The sequence below is a fragment of the Berghia stephanieae genome, chromosome 8 (genome assembly GCF_034508935.2).
Source record: "Berghia stephanieae isolate SIO BIC M18660-M18661 chromosome 8, UCSD_Bste_1.3, whole genome shotgun sequence".
Lineage (NCBI taxonomy): Eukaryota > Metazoa > Mollusca > Gastropoda > Nudibranchia > Aeolidiidae > Berghia > Berghia stephanieae.
The window spans coordinates 44471946-44488999 of record NC_088367.1 but is presented as its reverse complement, the minus strand read 5'-3'; the positions used below and the strand labels follow the sequence as shown (position 1 = coordinate 44488999).

The 17054-nt window shown below is 37.4% G+C and overlaps 1 pseudogene across 3 annotated transcripts in view; it reads right to left on the bottom strand.

Moving 5' to 3' along the window:
- LOC144978743 (adenosine 5'-monophosphoramidase HINT3 pseudogene) overlaps positions 1-16741 on the bottom strand; it is an 18367-nt pseudogene extending 1626 nt beyond the window's left edge. The window contains exons 1-3 of one of the 3 annotated variants that reach the window (XR_013646583.1): positions 16611-16728; positions 11059-11509; positions 1-518 (exon numbers count right to left, since the gene is read on the bottom strand). The exon at positions 1-518 is cut by the window's left edge and continues 1626 nt beyond it. The product of XR_013646583.1 is annotated as an adenosine 5'-monophosphoramidase HINT3 pseudogene, transcript variant X2 (transcript). Of the gene's footprint in view, positions 519-7951; positions 11510-16610 lie in introns of those variants that run through there. The other 2 variants (XR_013646584.1, XR_013646582.1) reach the window with 2 other exon arrangements.
- Between the last annotated feature and the right edge of the window lie 313 nt (positions 16742-17054).

Below are 17054 nucleotides of genomic sequence, written 5' to 3'. Positions count from 1 at the left end.
TCATCATATATCCATATTCTTGCTTGAAAAAGAATGGTTCAATTTCCATTTGTGATATACTCACGTTGTCTTATTCAATCTCAAATTCAACTCTATACGACATGGGTGATAATCTCAGCTTCCATGTATGTCTACTCATTTCCTGTCATCTCAAAACCAATACCTTGTATATTCCCTTATATTGTATGATTCCATTTAAACAACATTATTACATTAATTCCAACTTATAATATGTGGTACAAATAATATATTATAGACATCTAGATCCATATACGAAGGATTACATTTCATTAGTAATAAAAATATTTTAAAATAAATCATAATAATAGCATTATCATCATTTTAAAATTCAAGTTGAAGTTGTTGTCATTCATTGTTCATTGTTGATGTTTCAATTTTTTAAACTTTTTAAGTCATCAGGGTGTAGTTTACAACTACATTGATATCAAATTGTTCTTTGTGGTCATCCATCAGAGGTCACATTTCTCAGTAATCCGTTCGTTTTGAGAATGGTCATCCTGTAAAAATTGTCAGTAATTGTTAATTAAGTCATTGTCTCCATTTAGAATGAGTTTTCATGTAATGAAAAAAATATATCAACTATAAGAGTTGAGGTGATTGTATCTAGTCTACGTGTTGCATTGTTGTGTGTGTTATGGTCACTGAATAGCCCAAGTGTCATAAATTCACTTTATCTATTGGTAATTAATTAAAAACTTTTTCCTCTGTAATGTCTTAGAATTATCACAATAATGTCTTCACATTCAAATATTTAGCGTTGAATAAATAATCAAACAATAGTCTGTCCGGCTAGTTCACATCACATATTTAGTGTTTGTAAATAATCAGTCATTAGTCTGTCCGACTTATTCATATTTAGTACAGTGTAAATAACTAAATAAGTAAAATCTAACATAGTATGTGATTGTGGGCTGTTACTAAAGTGACCAACTTTTGCAATTAGTGTGTTGTATTTGTTCGAGTCTTTTGAATTTGGGACGAAAAAAGACTCTACAGGTAGCAAACGTATGCTTAACCTGTTGGGTTGTTTCTTGGTCTTGTGACGTCGCTGTAATCCATTCATCTCCGGCATCTGGGTCGATTCTCCTCGTAGATATTTGTGGTTGTCTTGTGTATACGTTGAGTCTCATTGTAGATGAAATTGTAAAAATTCAAGATTAACTGTGTGCGAGATCTTGAATTTAAATGAAGTTTGACTTATCCAGCAAGTCAAAAGAAAGTTGTGAAATCAGCCATGTGTTGACAAAGAGTTCGTGTGTAGTAGTCGACAGAGGTCGTGTGTTGTAATTGTTGTGTTTGTTAATCGAGTTTCGATGAGGTGGCATGTGAGTACACACCAGGTAGATGATGTAATCTGTAGGGTACCGGTGGGTGACATGAGTCCAAACCCCAGGTAGATGATGTAATCTTGCAGAGTTCCGGTGGGTGATGTGAGTCCACACACCAGGTAAAGGATGTATCAATAACGTAGTCTAGTAGACTATGTAGTAGGGTCGAATAAGGTCAACAATATTTTCGTTATTTGAACGCAGGTTGTTGAATATCATACGATAATGAATCCAAGGAAATCGCTCATGTGGCGTTTTGCGATACTTTTTCCTGCATTGTCTTATATACATATATAGCCTTTATCTTTTACAATGATACTAAGACAGGCTTTATTATAATATTCAATGTTTATAAGTTGTAGATATGGGTGCTGCACACTTGTATATTGACATAAGTTTAAATTTGAATACGCTCACCACTGCATATGAAGGAAGTAGTATTGTTCACAATTGGACATCATTTTTGTAAAAACAATCGTATCTTGAACGTTTCTGTAATTATTGACATCGTACATCGTTGGGTATTGTTGTTGTAGAAGTATATACAAGTAATCCAATTGTTCAATAAAGAATGTAAATATAAAAAGGTTCATGGAAGAAATCTGTGTTGATACAGATATTATTTTATGAATTCTATCAAGTTTGTATAAGACGAAAGGTACGATGTAATTGAGGTTGCTGTGTATTTGTAGTCTGTAGATTGTGTTGATTCTGGACGTATCAATGGCGTAGTCGAGATTGTTACTCCATTTCAATGTATTCGTGGATAGACCAAAGGGATTAGGACATTTCCCGACCTCTGTTGTGGCTGTGTTTGAGTTGCCTCTGTCGTTGTCATCAGCGTTCCCGTTATGGCTGATGTTTTCAGGTGTCCTCTTTCGTGATGACTGTATGTATAATGTTTTAGTGGAAACACTACTTCTGTCTTTGATTAACTCAAATTATTCCCCTTAGAAAATCCCTAATTTAATGAAATATCATTTTGTTTATGTTATTATTATTATTTGTGTTATCATAGCACTTCCTACCATTTCACCTAATTGCTGACTAATTATACACTTAAGATTTAATTCTAATCAAATGAACATAACTTCTTCAACTCAGTTACACATTGTATGATATAAATGTTAAATTCAAACCACGGAGTAAATATTGATTACAATTACAACAGCAAATCGATAGGAGAAAAATATGATAATCAAAATATTTGCAGTAACAATATACACTCTGCTCAATAAAAATTCAATGTCTCACACCTTTGCCCTCGGCTTATAATAATATTCATATAACTCATTGCGATGTAATCTCGCGCCTCTTAATATAGCATTGATAATTGAATGCGCTTTAACCACGCGCATCGTATTTATAAAAATTCTCCGCCTTCCGCGTCATTTCATAATGTTAAACCAAGCGCTTTAATCAAACGCAAAATAAAATATTCCCGAACGCCTCATTCCTGCGTCTCGTAATTTAAACCGTGTGCACTTTAATTACCGCGTCTTACATCACTGCGCTCATTTACCCACTATGCATTTACAGCATTTTACCATATGGGTTACTTATAATTCGCTGATTCTTAACAAGTTAACCACTTGTGTCACAAATATTATCAGCTCACATGACATGATAATGCATTTTCAATATTTTGTTATTCTTCTGTAATAACATTTTAACTCCCATTACAAGACATCAGTCTTTCATAATAATGAATACTCCGGCATTTTATTTGTTCTCCGACTTTAAACCAAAAGTCCGTTATTCCGTTATTATGAGAATATGTCTCCTTTTAAAAATCACGATGAAACGCGTTTCAAAACAAAACTAAACAAAACAACGATTGACTCATAGTGACTCAACTTAATTTTCGGTGATAAAATCAAAATGTCTCATGTAATCTATTATAACGCCATTTCTCATTACAAATATATAATTAGCTCTGTTGTCGATTACTTGGCTGCGTTAACCACACATTTATTACCAAGAATACAAACAGATATAAAACTTTGCTCTTTGTCATGAACCCATGAATCTCAAAGAGTCAATATCAACCTACCAATTCATCCCTATCGACGGGAGAAGAATATAATCAATGATGTTGTAATATAACAATAAATACCATAAGACATTTTTCAATTATCAAACTTATAATGTACGTGTTATTATTGCAATCGTCTTCTTGAGTCATTTTGACAGAAAATAAAACGTAACAACATTAAATAATGGACCAACTGTCTATGTAATTCCAACAGTAACATACAAAAATTGAAATAAAAATCGACACATCTTTGTTACTGATATTAACAAAACATTGCCATTAACGGTACAAATTAATATTCGAAGATTTATTCCGAAACGCTTGATTGTAAGTAAACGCATTTTCATTTATTTTGAAAAATAAAACGCACTAAAATATTCATTTAAATTCTGCAATTTTTATTTTCATCTCTCCCTCTCTTCTTTTTAATTAAATAAAATACGTATAGCATCAATGCATTATTATTATTATTATTATTATTATTATTATTATTATTATTTTTATTATTATTATTATTATTATTATTTTTGCCGTTCTATAATATATTGCTTTTAGTTTTTAATATATTTCTTATTCCATCTATGGTTCTTAATTTCAATATTATTTCGTTTAATTTTTTAAAATACCGTCTTTTATCAGAATTTTAGGAATCATCTATAATTTCAATATTTTTTTTTCATATTTCTCTACAAAATAATTCCACTACTTCACCTTCAAAATTGATATTCATTTTCTTTCCCAAATAAAACTATTTTCCTATCTGTTCACAATTTTCACTTCAAAATTCGAGTCTCACAAAAACTTTAATAGATGTTAACACCGCAACAATATACATTTCTTGTGTTTCCATGGTTCGGAATGATAACATCTTTACATCATGGTATCAGGGCTCCAAATAAAGATATATAAGAATCCTGAGTCACGACACCAAATTAGATACATAATGTGGCGTAATTGCACACATATGTAATGGCTTATGATCTTATATAGCGATTTTTATTGCGTTGTTTATCAATCCAACTTACATTTTCACAAATTGCAACCAAACAAATTCTATGTCCAAAAATATTCAAATAAAAGATGGTGAGTACATAAGGTTTAAAGTGTGCAACTCATGGTCAAGTAGAATCAGAATCCTAAGGTAGAATCAGAATCCTAAGGTAGAATCAGAATCTCCCGTTTTCCTCGAAACATCCTCTTTTATCCCTATCAAAATTTTACCCACAGTTCCATTGTTTCCACGCCCCCTTGCAGTTTTGACAGTTCCCTGTCAGTCTATAATCCAACCCCTAAGAGTAAGACCAAATGATAATCAAACCTGAAACGTCAATTCCTACATATTGATGTTAAACCCCGCCTTTTATGATATAACATTATTTTGATAAATGCCCCTTTCACCTGTTTCAACACCCTAAACCAATTTAAGAATGATTGATTAAATAGTACTCAACATGATAACCTGTCCAGTAACTTTGACATAATAACTGCCCAAACCTATCATGCATGGACCAAGTTTAACTGATATGCCTGCATTATGTACTCACTAAACCCATTTGCTGATATATAATTGACAGTTTGCACCAAATGTCTTAGATAACCTTTTGCATAGGCTTACTCTCTTACAGAGGGAAGGGGGTAGGTAAGATATATTTGGGAGATAATAAAAGATTGGGGAAGCGACAAATGATGATGACAATAATGATAATGATATGTGATGATGATCATGATGATGATGATGATGATGATGATGATGATGATGATGATGATGAAGATTGCATTATCTTACCTTAAATGCGGTGATAAATAAATAAATAATCCGATAAGGAAATGATAAACTAAATTCCGGAATGTCACACCAATGATAAGCACACTTCCACTGAACACCCCCCCCCCCCCCCCCCTTAATTAAATATATATCAGCAAATTGAATGAAGCGAGAGAGAGAAAAAAAGCGGTTGTGACCAAGGTTGAAACAAAGAATGATGAATTAAATTCCGGAGTGTCAACAATGATAGCACACTTTCACTTAATTAAATATATAACATATAAGTATTAAAATCCGGAATGTCAACAACGATAAGCACAATTTCATTTAATTAAATATAAAAATTTAAAAATCCAGCAAATTGAACGAAGCAGCGAGAGAAAACAAAGCGGTTGTGTCCAATGCCAGTTGAAATAAAGACTGATCAAAATTTGATTGACTACACACTACACACGGTACCTGTGTAACCAATACAATAGCCACGGTAGTGGTCAAGAGCCTCGTGCTTTGGTCAGTACTATAGTTACGTCATGAATAAAACGAAACACAGACTGACGAAAATTTGTTTGCCGACGACACACGGATTCAATTTCCCCGCTTTGTGTAACGAATACGATAGCCTTAACCCCTACGGTCATCGTCCTCGTGCTTTGGCCAGTATTATAGTAGGGCTATGTGTCTAGTGGTATGACACTCGCTTTCGGATCGAAAGGTCCTCCGTTCGAGCCTCGCTCGGTGCATAGTTGAGCCCTTCGAAAATTCTCTTTACTCACACTTTCTCACTATACTCATATATGTAAAATGAGTACCTGGCCGTTAAAGGCGTTATCTCTGTCCTAAAAATTGTAATACGCCTAATAGGGGATACATTTCTTGATCAATGAGATATACATACTGAGAGTGGGGCTCAAGCCTCGGTTCTTCGGGTGTTAGTGTCACACCCTTTTCCACTCGGTCCTTGACTATAGAGTCCAAACTAACCACACAAAAGTAGTCCTTCAGGGTCATTCGGTCCATGGAGCCGGAGTAAATTCCGGTTTCTATAGCATGAAACGGACAATAGCAATTGCTTGCTACCCCTTGGATAGGCCGCCAGTCTATCGTAAAGTACTTTCCGCCAGTCTATCGTAAAGTACTTTCCGCCAGATCTAGTAAAGTACTTTCCGCCAGATCTAATGGACCCAGCTACCCAATCACTGCTGGGTGGACAGGGGGGTCAGAAAAGAAAAAAAATCTCGACTGCAACAGGGATCGATCTCGGTCCCTTTGCGTGTGAAGTGAGTGCTCTACCAACTGAGCTATCGGGACCTCCAACCCATAGAGAATATAGGACGTACTAGAACATAATTTGGCTTTTTTACCTATCAACCGTGCCTGGATAATATATTCAGCAACGTGGTGATTGTGACGCAACTATGAGATGAGGGCTTCCAGTGTTTCAACGATGGTTCAGTTCATTGTTGACGACTGTTTAACCATGAGTGACCGTAGAAAACGAAAAGGCGACTGCAGACATCAAATGGTAGGCTTATATCATCAAAGGATGTCTACATGATTGACATGGCCATATAGGGAACTCATTATCTACTCCCCCATAAAGAATATGAACACGAGAGGCCGAGCGCCGCCATTTTCTTTTTTTATGCAACCAGGGACGATTAGCCACTAAAAAGTGGCTGTTGCCTGGTCTGCTCCTAGTAGTCTGTGCTCCAACCTAACCAACAAGCAGTTATACACTGAATTCCCTTCTAAGGGGATCTGATACACTAAATATAGTGTATACAAGACTGAGATCCCATGCTGAATCATCAAAGACACTCGCTTTCGGATCGGAAGGTCCTGGGTTCGAGCCTCGCTCGGCGCATAGTTGAGTCCTTGGAAAAAGCTCTTTACTCACTTTCTCTCACCGTACTCAGGTGTAAAATGAGTACCTGGCCGTTAACAGCGTTGTCTTTGTCCGAAAAATTGTATTATCGCCTAACAGGCGGCATGTCCCGTCCTACATGTTAAATGTTGCTGTTGACCAGGGACCCCTTGTAAAGCGCTTTGAGCACGTTTAGTGGATATTGCGCTATATAAAAGCTCATTTAAATTTTTTTAAATTTTAAATTAATTCCCTTCTAAGGGGATCCGATACACTAAATATAGTGTTTGGTGATAATATACAAGACTGAGATCCCATTTTGAATCATCAAAGAATTTAATTAATTGACATAAAGTAATACAGCTTATAAAAAAAAAAAAAGAACAAAATATCAAACAGGGCTCAAAACCCTTCTTCAGCGAACCAAAAAAAAAAAAAAATACGATAATAATAATAAAATAACATTTAAAATATCAATACAAATTACTTAAAAACCCTGATAGACGGCAGAAAAGCAACAAAGGAAGAAAAACAAATCACGTCCTTTTCCTCTGAGATTTTAAGTAATGTATTTATGTCTTAATTGTTTTTATTCTTGTTGGCTGAAGAAGGGCTTTGAGTCCGAAACCATCGTTTCCAAAGCGTTAAACGTGATAATCAAAATTGTTTGCTACCCGTTTCGTGGCCATGGAATACTAATAAGTACTTTCCGCCAGTTTGTATAGATAGATCCAGTTATTCAATTATGTAGGCTGCTGGGAGAACAAGGTGTCAGGGGAGCTGGGAAGGGGGGGGGGCGGGGGGGGGGGGGGGGGGGTCTCAACTGCACCAAGGATCATTACCCAATGACCCGTCGCTTGTGAGGTGAGAGCTTTACCGCTGAACTATCAGAGTCCCTACCAATAACATGTAAAAACACAAATAACCGGAACTCGCCATTCATGATGTGAAATGGAAACGGCTCTTTATTATAAACAATCATAATGATAATCATAAATAAACCACACTTTGTGGAGAAAGGCTTGTCCGTCTACAGAACTGAAACTTTCAAATAAATAAGTAGCATAGTTTAGAATATTCAAACGAGGTGACTTGTTAAAATTGGAGAATGTGGAATAATGAGTGCAAAAATGTTTCATCAAAGAACACTTTGCCGAGGACAGACATATATTATGAGTATTTGTCACCCGTTCAGTTACTGACCAAGCTCACTGTGGCTTGAATTCCAATAAGACTGAAAAAAACATGTCCTAAGCTTTTAGTGTTTAGTATTAGACACACTTTTCTGTGATGTTTGGAGAACAATAAATAAATCAAAGGATTATACTCTCTCTCTCTCTCTCTCTCTCTCTCTCTCTCTCTCTCTCTCTCTCTCTCTCTCTCTCTCTCTCTCTCTCTCTCTCTCTTTCTCAGACCTTCTGAAATTCGATCCCCAGTCGAGGTAGACTGATTTTTTGGGATGTTTTATTTTTTTTCTTGTATTTTTCTTTCTTGCTTTGTCTGGCACCTTTCATACACACTTGTTCGGATCATTATCTTAGAGAAATAATATATTTATCCTAAAGAAGTTGAAAAGTGAAATTTATCACATAATATTATTATAACATGTATATCACAGGATCAAAATAATAAATAAATATAATTTTTTTAAAAGAGGAAAAGCGTTAGGGCCACAAATTGCTCACAGGGTTTGACTGTTCAGTAATATAACCAATTAACTGCCGTTCTTTGGAAAAACACGTACTGTAGAGTTCACTCCACTTGTAGCGAAGTCGGTTGTAGCGATCTTCGGAAGTAACGATCTTTTTCTGTAGAACAGGCACCCATGTAACACAAACTCAATAAAATACAAACGGTTGTAATGACTTCGCTACATCCGTCGTGACGGTTATAATAGTGATGCGTATTCTTATCCCTGACCAAAAAATAAAGTAAAAATATAACGTTTGTATTTTTAAAAATGGCCAAAAAACTCGCCCTTCAAATATCGATTGATTTAAATGAACCTCATCTTGGCAACAACACTCAAACCTGGGACTTATGGAAGACTATGTAAGGTCCCAGGTTTGAGAGTCTTTGCCAAGATGAGGGTGATATAAATCGATCGATATTGGAAAAAAGAACACGTTTTCTGGCCAAATTTTTAACCACGGTAAACTTGAGCTTCAGTTTTTATATATCGCAATATCCACTAAACTTGCTCAAAGCGCTTTACAAAGGGACCCTGACCAACAGCAACACGTAACATGTAGAACGAGACATGACACCTGTCAGGAGATATTACAGGGTTTTTTTTTGCTGACAGAGACAGCATTGTTAACAGTCAGATACTCATTTTACACCTGAGGACGGTGAGAGAATATGAGTAAAGAGCCTTTACCAAGGACTGAACTATGTGCCAAGTGAGGCTCGAACAAGACCACAGCGCCGCAAACACTGAACATGATGTCTTTCCAGAGTATGGCAGACAACTGGGTTAACTCACTCAATCCTAGAGGTTTTTGCCACCTTTCAAAATTGTAAAAAAAAAAAAAAAAACTGTTATAAAAATGAGCGAATGCATAAATATTTTTATTCAACTACCATTAACATGTAAACATTAGCTTCGTTACTAAGCCTATAATTTGTCTAAGAAAAATGTAATATATAGGCATAGGGTAGTAAAAGTAACCTGGGTAAACAACTGATATAGTCGGTGTTAGGGTTGAGAGAGTTAATAGGTCAGGTACCATTATAAAATGGACGTAACTTTGCTGCAAAGGAAAACTTTACTTTATCTCAGTGGATTCAGATCATTTTGAGAATTTTCAGCATAATGCAATTAATTTCCTTGTTAACGTTAGGCACGTAGCATCGATTTGCGTGCTCGATTGATCGTGCAGGCCTTTTCATAGATTCACAGAATGGGCAACAATCTAGTAGTAAAAAAAAAAAAAAAAAAAATTAAAATTCAACTTTTATATAGCGCAATATCCATTTAAAGCTCTTACAAGGGGTCCCTGACCAACAGCAACATGTAACATGTGAAACGATGATGCCTGTTAGTGTTAGGCGATATTACACTTTTTTTCCGACAGAGACAACGTTGTTAACCGCCAGGTACTCATTTTACACTTGAGTACGGTGAGATAATGTGAGTAAAGAGCCTCTTCCAAGGACCCAACTATGCACCGAGCGAGGCTCAAACTCAGGACCTTCAGACCACATAGTAGTAGAAGTAATGGTGATGGTAGTAGTAGTAGTATTAACCGATCTGCAGAATGCACAACACTCGATTGATCATTGCGCATTTCTGTGGATTCACAAACTAAGCTGCGCAATCAATCAATCACACAAATCAACAGAATGTGCCTAACATTAACAAAGACTTGATTACTGATCAAAGGAAATAAAACTAGTACCCACAAAATTGATACTGTTCCTGGTATTATGTCAGAGTGAACCAGAATAATAAGAAGACTTTAAAAAAATAATAATTATAGTACTTCACTTCAAGAAAGTATGTTATATTAGCCATTAATCTAATCCTCAGATTCCAATCCAAGTCTCATATATATTTTTGATAATTACGGCGTTATTAGAACATCAAGCGAACCAACTCTAAAAAGTGCACAAGTCCCCCCCCCCCCCCCCCCCCTCCCTACACACACACACACACACACCCTACTACATACGTTGTGATTATAGCATAAGAATTGCCCATCACTACTCACTGTAGCGTGTGACATATGCAATTTGTCAAAAGAAGGAACGAAGATGACGTCACTCAGCTCTATCTGCCGCTGCCGTCTATCTAATTTTAAAGTAGATAATGTATATATATTTGTTTTTAGTGACAGCTGAAGAAGGGTTTTGAGCCCAAAACATTCTGTTTGTTATTTTGTTCTTTTTTGAAGCTGTTGTAGTTGTATTCATTTTGTTTGTTTGTTTGTTTGTTTGTTTGTTTTTTGATCAAATAAGACAGCAAAGTTTCCCCTTGAGGTAAAGTTATCCCACTTGAAGATAAGAGATTTCAAGAAAGTGCACAGAGGTTGATGATGCTTACTTCACTTTTTGCTTCGTAGATGGTTGATAAACCAGTCTGAAGTCACAAACCAAAATGTTCCAGGTTTAAAGATAGTTGAGGCAAGCCAGCCCATCTGGCTAACTGGAGAAATGACGTGAAGATGAAGGTGATTGACTGATGTAAATGGAGGCCAGTGAAAACCGATACGAGAAGAACTGATGTCACCACCTTGGCTTTTCAGAAAGTCTTTTCCGACAGAAACAAGACGCTCTACAAAGTCGATATCCTCTGAGCCGAGATGCTTTGGATTTTTAATGTGATGTTTTGGGATGACGAGAAAATGATCTTTACTAGCGGGTCTGTGATCTCTGAAAATCACAAAATCGTCTACCTCATGTAGGATTTTTGACTCCTCTCCTCCTGCAGCAATTTTACAGAAAATGCATTTGTTGTCACTTGATGGTTCCATGTTCTTAGCCATAATTTTTATCTGTTTGAATTATTCAAAATGTTTAAAATGAATACGACATGAAATAATGAAATAGATAAAGAAAGATGGATAAATGAATAAAGCAATCAATCTGTCATCTGCATTTTTTGCGGCCGCAAATATCAGGACGATCCGCAAATTTTGGCAAATCGCGTGGCAAATTTTGGGGAAAAAAAGAAGCGAAAACAAAATAACTAAAAAAAAAGTGCGAAACTTGAGAAATGTTGCCTTTGATGAGTCTGACTGAAAGTGTAAGTTTGTGTGTTTGTGTCTGTGTGATTGTCTGAAAGTTTGGGCGCATAAATCGCTTTACATTGTGTAAATTAATAAATGTAGCCTCCTTAAATGTAATAAATTGTCTTTTATATATATTTTTCTCTGTATCACGTGTTAATTTGTACTGAAACGCTTAGTTCTCCTTGGCAAATTTTTGGGCAAATTTTGGGGGGATTTTTTGGTAAATTTTGGCAAATTTTAGGTCCCAATTTGGCAAAAAATGCAGATGACAGATCAATAGATAAATAAATGAATGACAAAAAAAAGAATGAATAAATGAACAGCTCTCTCTCTCTGATTGTATGAAAATCAAAAATAAGAAAAACAACAAATAAATGGTAAAGAACTTATTTGGTCGCATGAAATGAAAATAAGTCATTGATTTTTTTAAATGACGAGCAATAATTCAATTAATCAATTATGCCCTTTCGCTACGACGTCATAAGATATCGTCGCCTAGGCATTCCATAAAGGAATATATATATTTCATCAAACAAGATGTCTGATGTCAACAGGAATCACCCATGTTGTCCAAGAGAGCAAACTGGGGGTTAAATAGCTAGCTCAAGGAAAAAAAAACGAAAGTGCCCGAAGCGGGGGCTCGAACATGGGACCCTCGGGGTTACAGTGCAATGCCTTAACCACTCAGCCGCTTTCCCCCCAATGACAGTAGGCCAAGTAGGCAGGCCTGTACAAAACAATGAAGTCGGTCCAACTATAGGACAGGTCTATTTATCTTGAGTTCTTGTTAAATGTAAGATACCTTTAGTTTTAGTCCTAATAATTCAGAATACTTCTAACATAATAATTCTACGGTATCGAGCATACAATTTTTTTCATTAATTCATACATAGGCACCTATTCACAGCTGAGTTTTGTGATAAATACTACAGAAATTCTTTCTTCATTAGAACTATCTCAGAGTGGAATGGGCTGGATGAACTGGTCATCATCACACCACACCTAAACGATCTCAAGGCCCGACTGACATGGGCCCGCGCCCAATGAGGACACCGCTGAAATACAACCAGACCATTGGTTTCTTCAGCGCCAACCATACAGATACAGATATGTATGGTGTAAAGGACTTTACTCAAAGTCAAAGTGAAAAAACAAAACCTGGACAGAGTATGCTACAGGTTACATTTATTGGCAATCTTTAATGTTGCTTGACTTTATTTTCTTTGGATAAAGCCAAAGCACAACAGTATTTCCTGCCTAACTAAGAAAGTTGTCATAGTCACTAACAAAGACATAATATCAAATAAATAAAAATATGAGTATTTATGCGGCGCAAGTAAAATTGTCCCTCGGTTTGTGTTCAACAGTATACGAGGAAGCCATCCAAGTTTGTAGTTCCCCATTCGATAGTGGATGTCCACATGTACTCGTCAATACCATCGGCATTGAGACACTGGAATAGTTTCACATCTCTAAAGAAATGAAAGTACTTGTGGTCCGTGGAATCTTCAAAATCGAAGTTACAGATTTACAGTTACATGGATGAGGATGAGAAGAGAAATTAACATTTTGCTTAAGAATTAGAATTAAATAGGCAGGCGTTAGGTGTCCCTCAACAAATAGAATAGAATAGAAGAGCGATATCTAGCTACAGTACAGTAATTTCTGAATTCTGGTTCTAGCACGCAAAATTCCAGCTGGATGAGAATAGAAAAGCGATCGAGCTCTCACCCCCGGGATGAGAATAGAGGTAGTTGCCCCTTCTCGCTATTCTCACCCCTGTTAACCAACAGGTAGGGAGGGTAGCCTAGCCTAGCCGCCGTCCCTTTCGCTATTCTCATCCCTGTGTATGGTCAGCTTAGCACCCCCCCCCCCCCCTTCCTCACTACTCTCATCTGATCATCATCATCACTCTCGTTACTACTTTAAGTGGCACTGGACGTAAGGAGGGTGAACATGCAGCCCCGCCCCTTCTCGCTATTCTCATCCCTGTGTAGGGTCAGCTTAGCAACCCCCCCCCCCCCCCCCCCCTCCTCTCGCTATTCTCATCCCTGTTAACCAACAGGTAGGGAGGGTAGCCTAGCCTAGCGGCCGTCCCTTCTCGCTATTCTCATCCCTATTAACCAACAGGTAGGCAGGGTGCCCCGTCCCTTCTCGCTATTCTCATCCCTGTTAACCAACAGGTAGGGAGGGTAGCCTAGCCTAGCGGCCGTCCCTTCTCGCTATTCTCATCCCTATTAACCAACAGGTAGGCAGGGTGCCCCGTCCCTTCTCGCTATTCTCATCCCTGTTAACCAACAGGTAGGGAGGGTAGCCTCGCCTAGCCGCCGTCCCTTCTCGCTATTCTCATCTCTGTGTAGGGTCAGCTTAGCACCCCCCCCCCCCCCCTTTCATCGCCACTCTCACCTGATCATCAAATCTCTCCTGGTACTGGACGTAAGGAGGGTGAACTTATATGTCGTGCATTTAAAATGTAGACTGGCTGGCTTGAGATATGGGAATCATTGTTGGAAATCTGTCTACGGGATTCTCTCTTCTCTCTCTCTCTCTCTCTCTCTCTCTCTCTCTCTCTCTCTCTCTCTCTCTCTCTCTCTCTCTCTCTCTCTCTCTCTCTCTCTCTCTTCTCTCTCTCTTTAAGCGAACTGGAGTCGCCCAATTTCTAAGAATTGGACTTTTCCTTTTATGGGCATATTCTTATTTTGTGTTGACTTAGCTGTCTCAATTTCTCCCTACAATAGGTATTTTAACTTGTTTATATTTTCTCGCGCTCTCCCTCCCCCTACCCAACCCCAAACTTTATTTCTCTACATCTTTTATATTGTTTGTATTTCCTTTCTCTCGTCCACTCAATATTTCATATCTCTCTCGCGCTCCCCCCATCTCCCCTCTTTCTCTATTTTAATTTGTTGGTATTTTCTTCTTCTCTTTCTCCTCCACATTCTATTTCGTCTTATTTTGTGTTGACTTAGCTGTCTCAATTTCTCCCTACGTTAGGTATTTTAACTTGTTTATATTTTCTCGCGCTCTCCCTCCCCCCTACCCCAAACTTTATTTCTCTACATCTTTTATATTGTTTGTATTTCCTTTCTCTCGTCCACTCAATATTTCATATCTCTCTCGCCCTCCCCCCATCTCCCCTCTTTCTCTATTTTAATTTGTTGGTATTTTCTTCTTCTCTTTCTCCTCCACATTCTATTTCGTCTTCCCCCCCCCCCCCCCTTCTCTCTCTTCTCTTTCTTTCTTTCTCTCCCCTGTCTCAATTTATATCTGGCTGTTGGTTAGGTAATAGTAATACGGGATGAGAATAGCGAGAAGGGGTGGCGGCTAGGCTAGCAACAAGATATGAAGTGAGTAGAAAAGTGCCAGAAGACAATAGAGAATAAAATTTTTTTTTTTTATTTTTTTTTTTTCGCGGCGGTGGTGGGGTTTGAACCTGCGACCTTATTGGTACGACAACTCCGCCTGGCAGGTGAGAGCGTGGCTCTACCGTGTGAGCTATCCACGAACACAAAAATATTCGTTTCAAACCCAAAGTCATTTCTAGATCCCTCTCTCACCCACTTCTTGAGATCGCCGATTCGTTCACCACCATCGCGAAGTAATTTTGACCAGCAGTTAAGCTTAATAGCCAATATTCTCATCACAAACATATAACATAGAAACGATTAAGACATTGAGTATGCTCCGGTGTATGGGGTGAATTTTTAATTCAGAAAAGTGAGTGGAACAGGCACTTATGTTGGTAACAACAAGATATGAAGTGAGTAGAAAAGTGCCAGAAGACAATAGAGAATAAAAATTTTTTTTTTTTTTTTTTTTCCGCGGCGGTGGTGGGGTTTGAACCTGCGACCTTATTGGTACGACAACTCCGCCTGGCAGGTGAGAGCGCGGCTCTACCGTGTGAGCTATCCACGAACACAAAAATATTCGTTTCAAACCCAAAGTCATTTCTAGATCCCTCTCTCACCCACTTCTTGAGATCGCCGATTCGTTCACCACCATCGCGAAGTAATTTTGACCAGCAGTTAAGCTTAATAGCCAATATTCTCATCACAAACATATAACATAGAAACGATTGAGACATTGAGTATGCTCCGGTGTATGGGGTGAATTTTTAATTCAGAAAAGTGAGTGGAGCAGGCACTTATGTTGGTAACAACAAGATATGAAGTGAGTAGAAAAGTGCCAGAAGACAATAGAGAATAAAATTTTTTTTTTTTTTTTTTTTTTTCCGCGGCGGTGGTGGGGTTTGAACCTGCGACCTTATTGGTACGACAACTCCGCCTGGCAGGTGAGAGCGTGGCTCTACCGTGTGAGCTATCCACGAACACAAAAATATTCGTTTCAAACCCAAAGTCATTTCTAGATCCCTCTCTCACCCACTTCTTGAGATCGCCGATTCGTTCACCACCATCGCGAAGTAATTTTGACCAGCAGTTAAGCTTAATAGCCAATATTCTCATCACAAAATATAACATAGAAACGATTGAGACATTGAGTATACTCCGGTGTATGGGGTGAATTTTTAATTCAGAAAAGTGAGTGGAGCAGGCACTTATGTTGGTAACAACAAGATATGAAGTGAGTAGAAAAGTGCCAGAAGACAATAGAGAATAAAATTTTTTTTTTTTTTTTTCGCGACGGTGGTGGGGTTTGAACCTGCGACCTGCTAGGCTACCTACCCTCCCTACGTGTTGGTTAACAGGGGTGAGAATAGCGAGAAGTGGCGAGGACCTCTACTCTCATCGGGGGTGAGAGCTCGATCCATTTGTTATTCTCATCCCGGGGGTGAGAATAGTCACTCCGTTATTTAAAAAAACAAGAATAATGGGGATGTATGAGATTTCGGAAGGCCTCCCATTACCTGAATTGAAATTGAGTTTGAGGACTTTGTACTGAAAAATTATTTATATTTACATTTATATTTATTTTGAATGGTCAAAGGTTGTTTACTATTGCAGACAAGAACTTTTACTTTCGATTCCCCAGCACTTTAAGATTAGCCATATTGGCTATTTTAGCGTTAAGAAACATTTAAAAAGCATCAGAATTCAGTAACTGAGCACGCACTGTTTATAAAATGAAGAATTTAAGCATTGATTATATTGATGTTTGAAAATAATATAACTTATATTAGAGACATGAAATGTATTTTTTTCTTTTTGATTTTGCACTTTTCCAATCAATCCCAAAAACTGCAGTTCAGTTTTCTTCGTTTCAAGCCGGAGGAAAAACAAATAAGCAAGCAACGCACAAGTCATCTTGACAACATGTAAAACATATCAATCGCTTATATAATTTCAGAGTA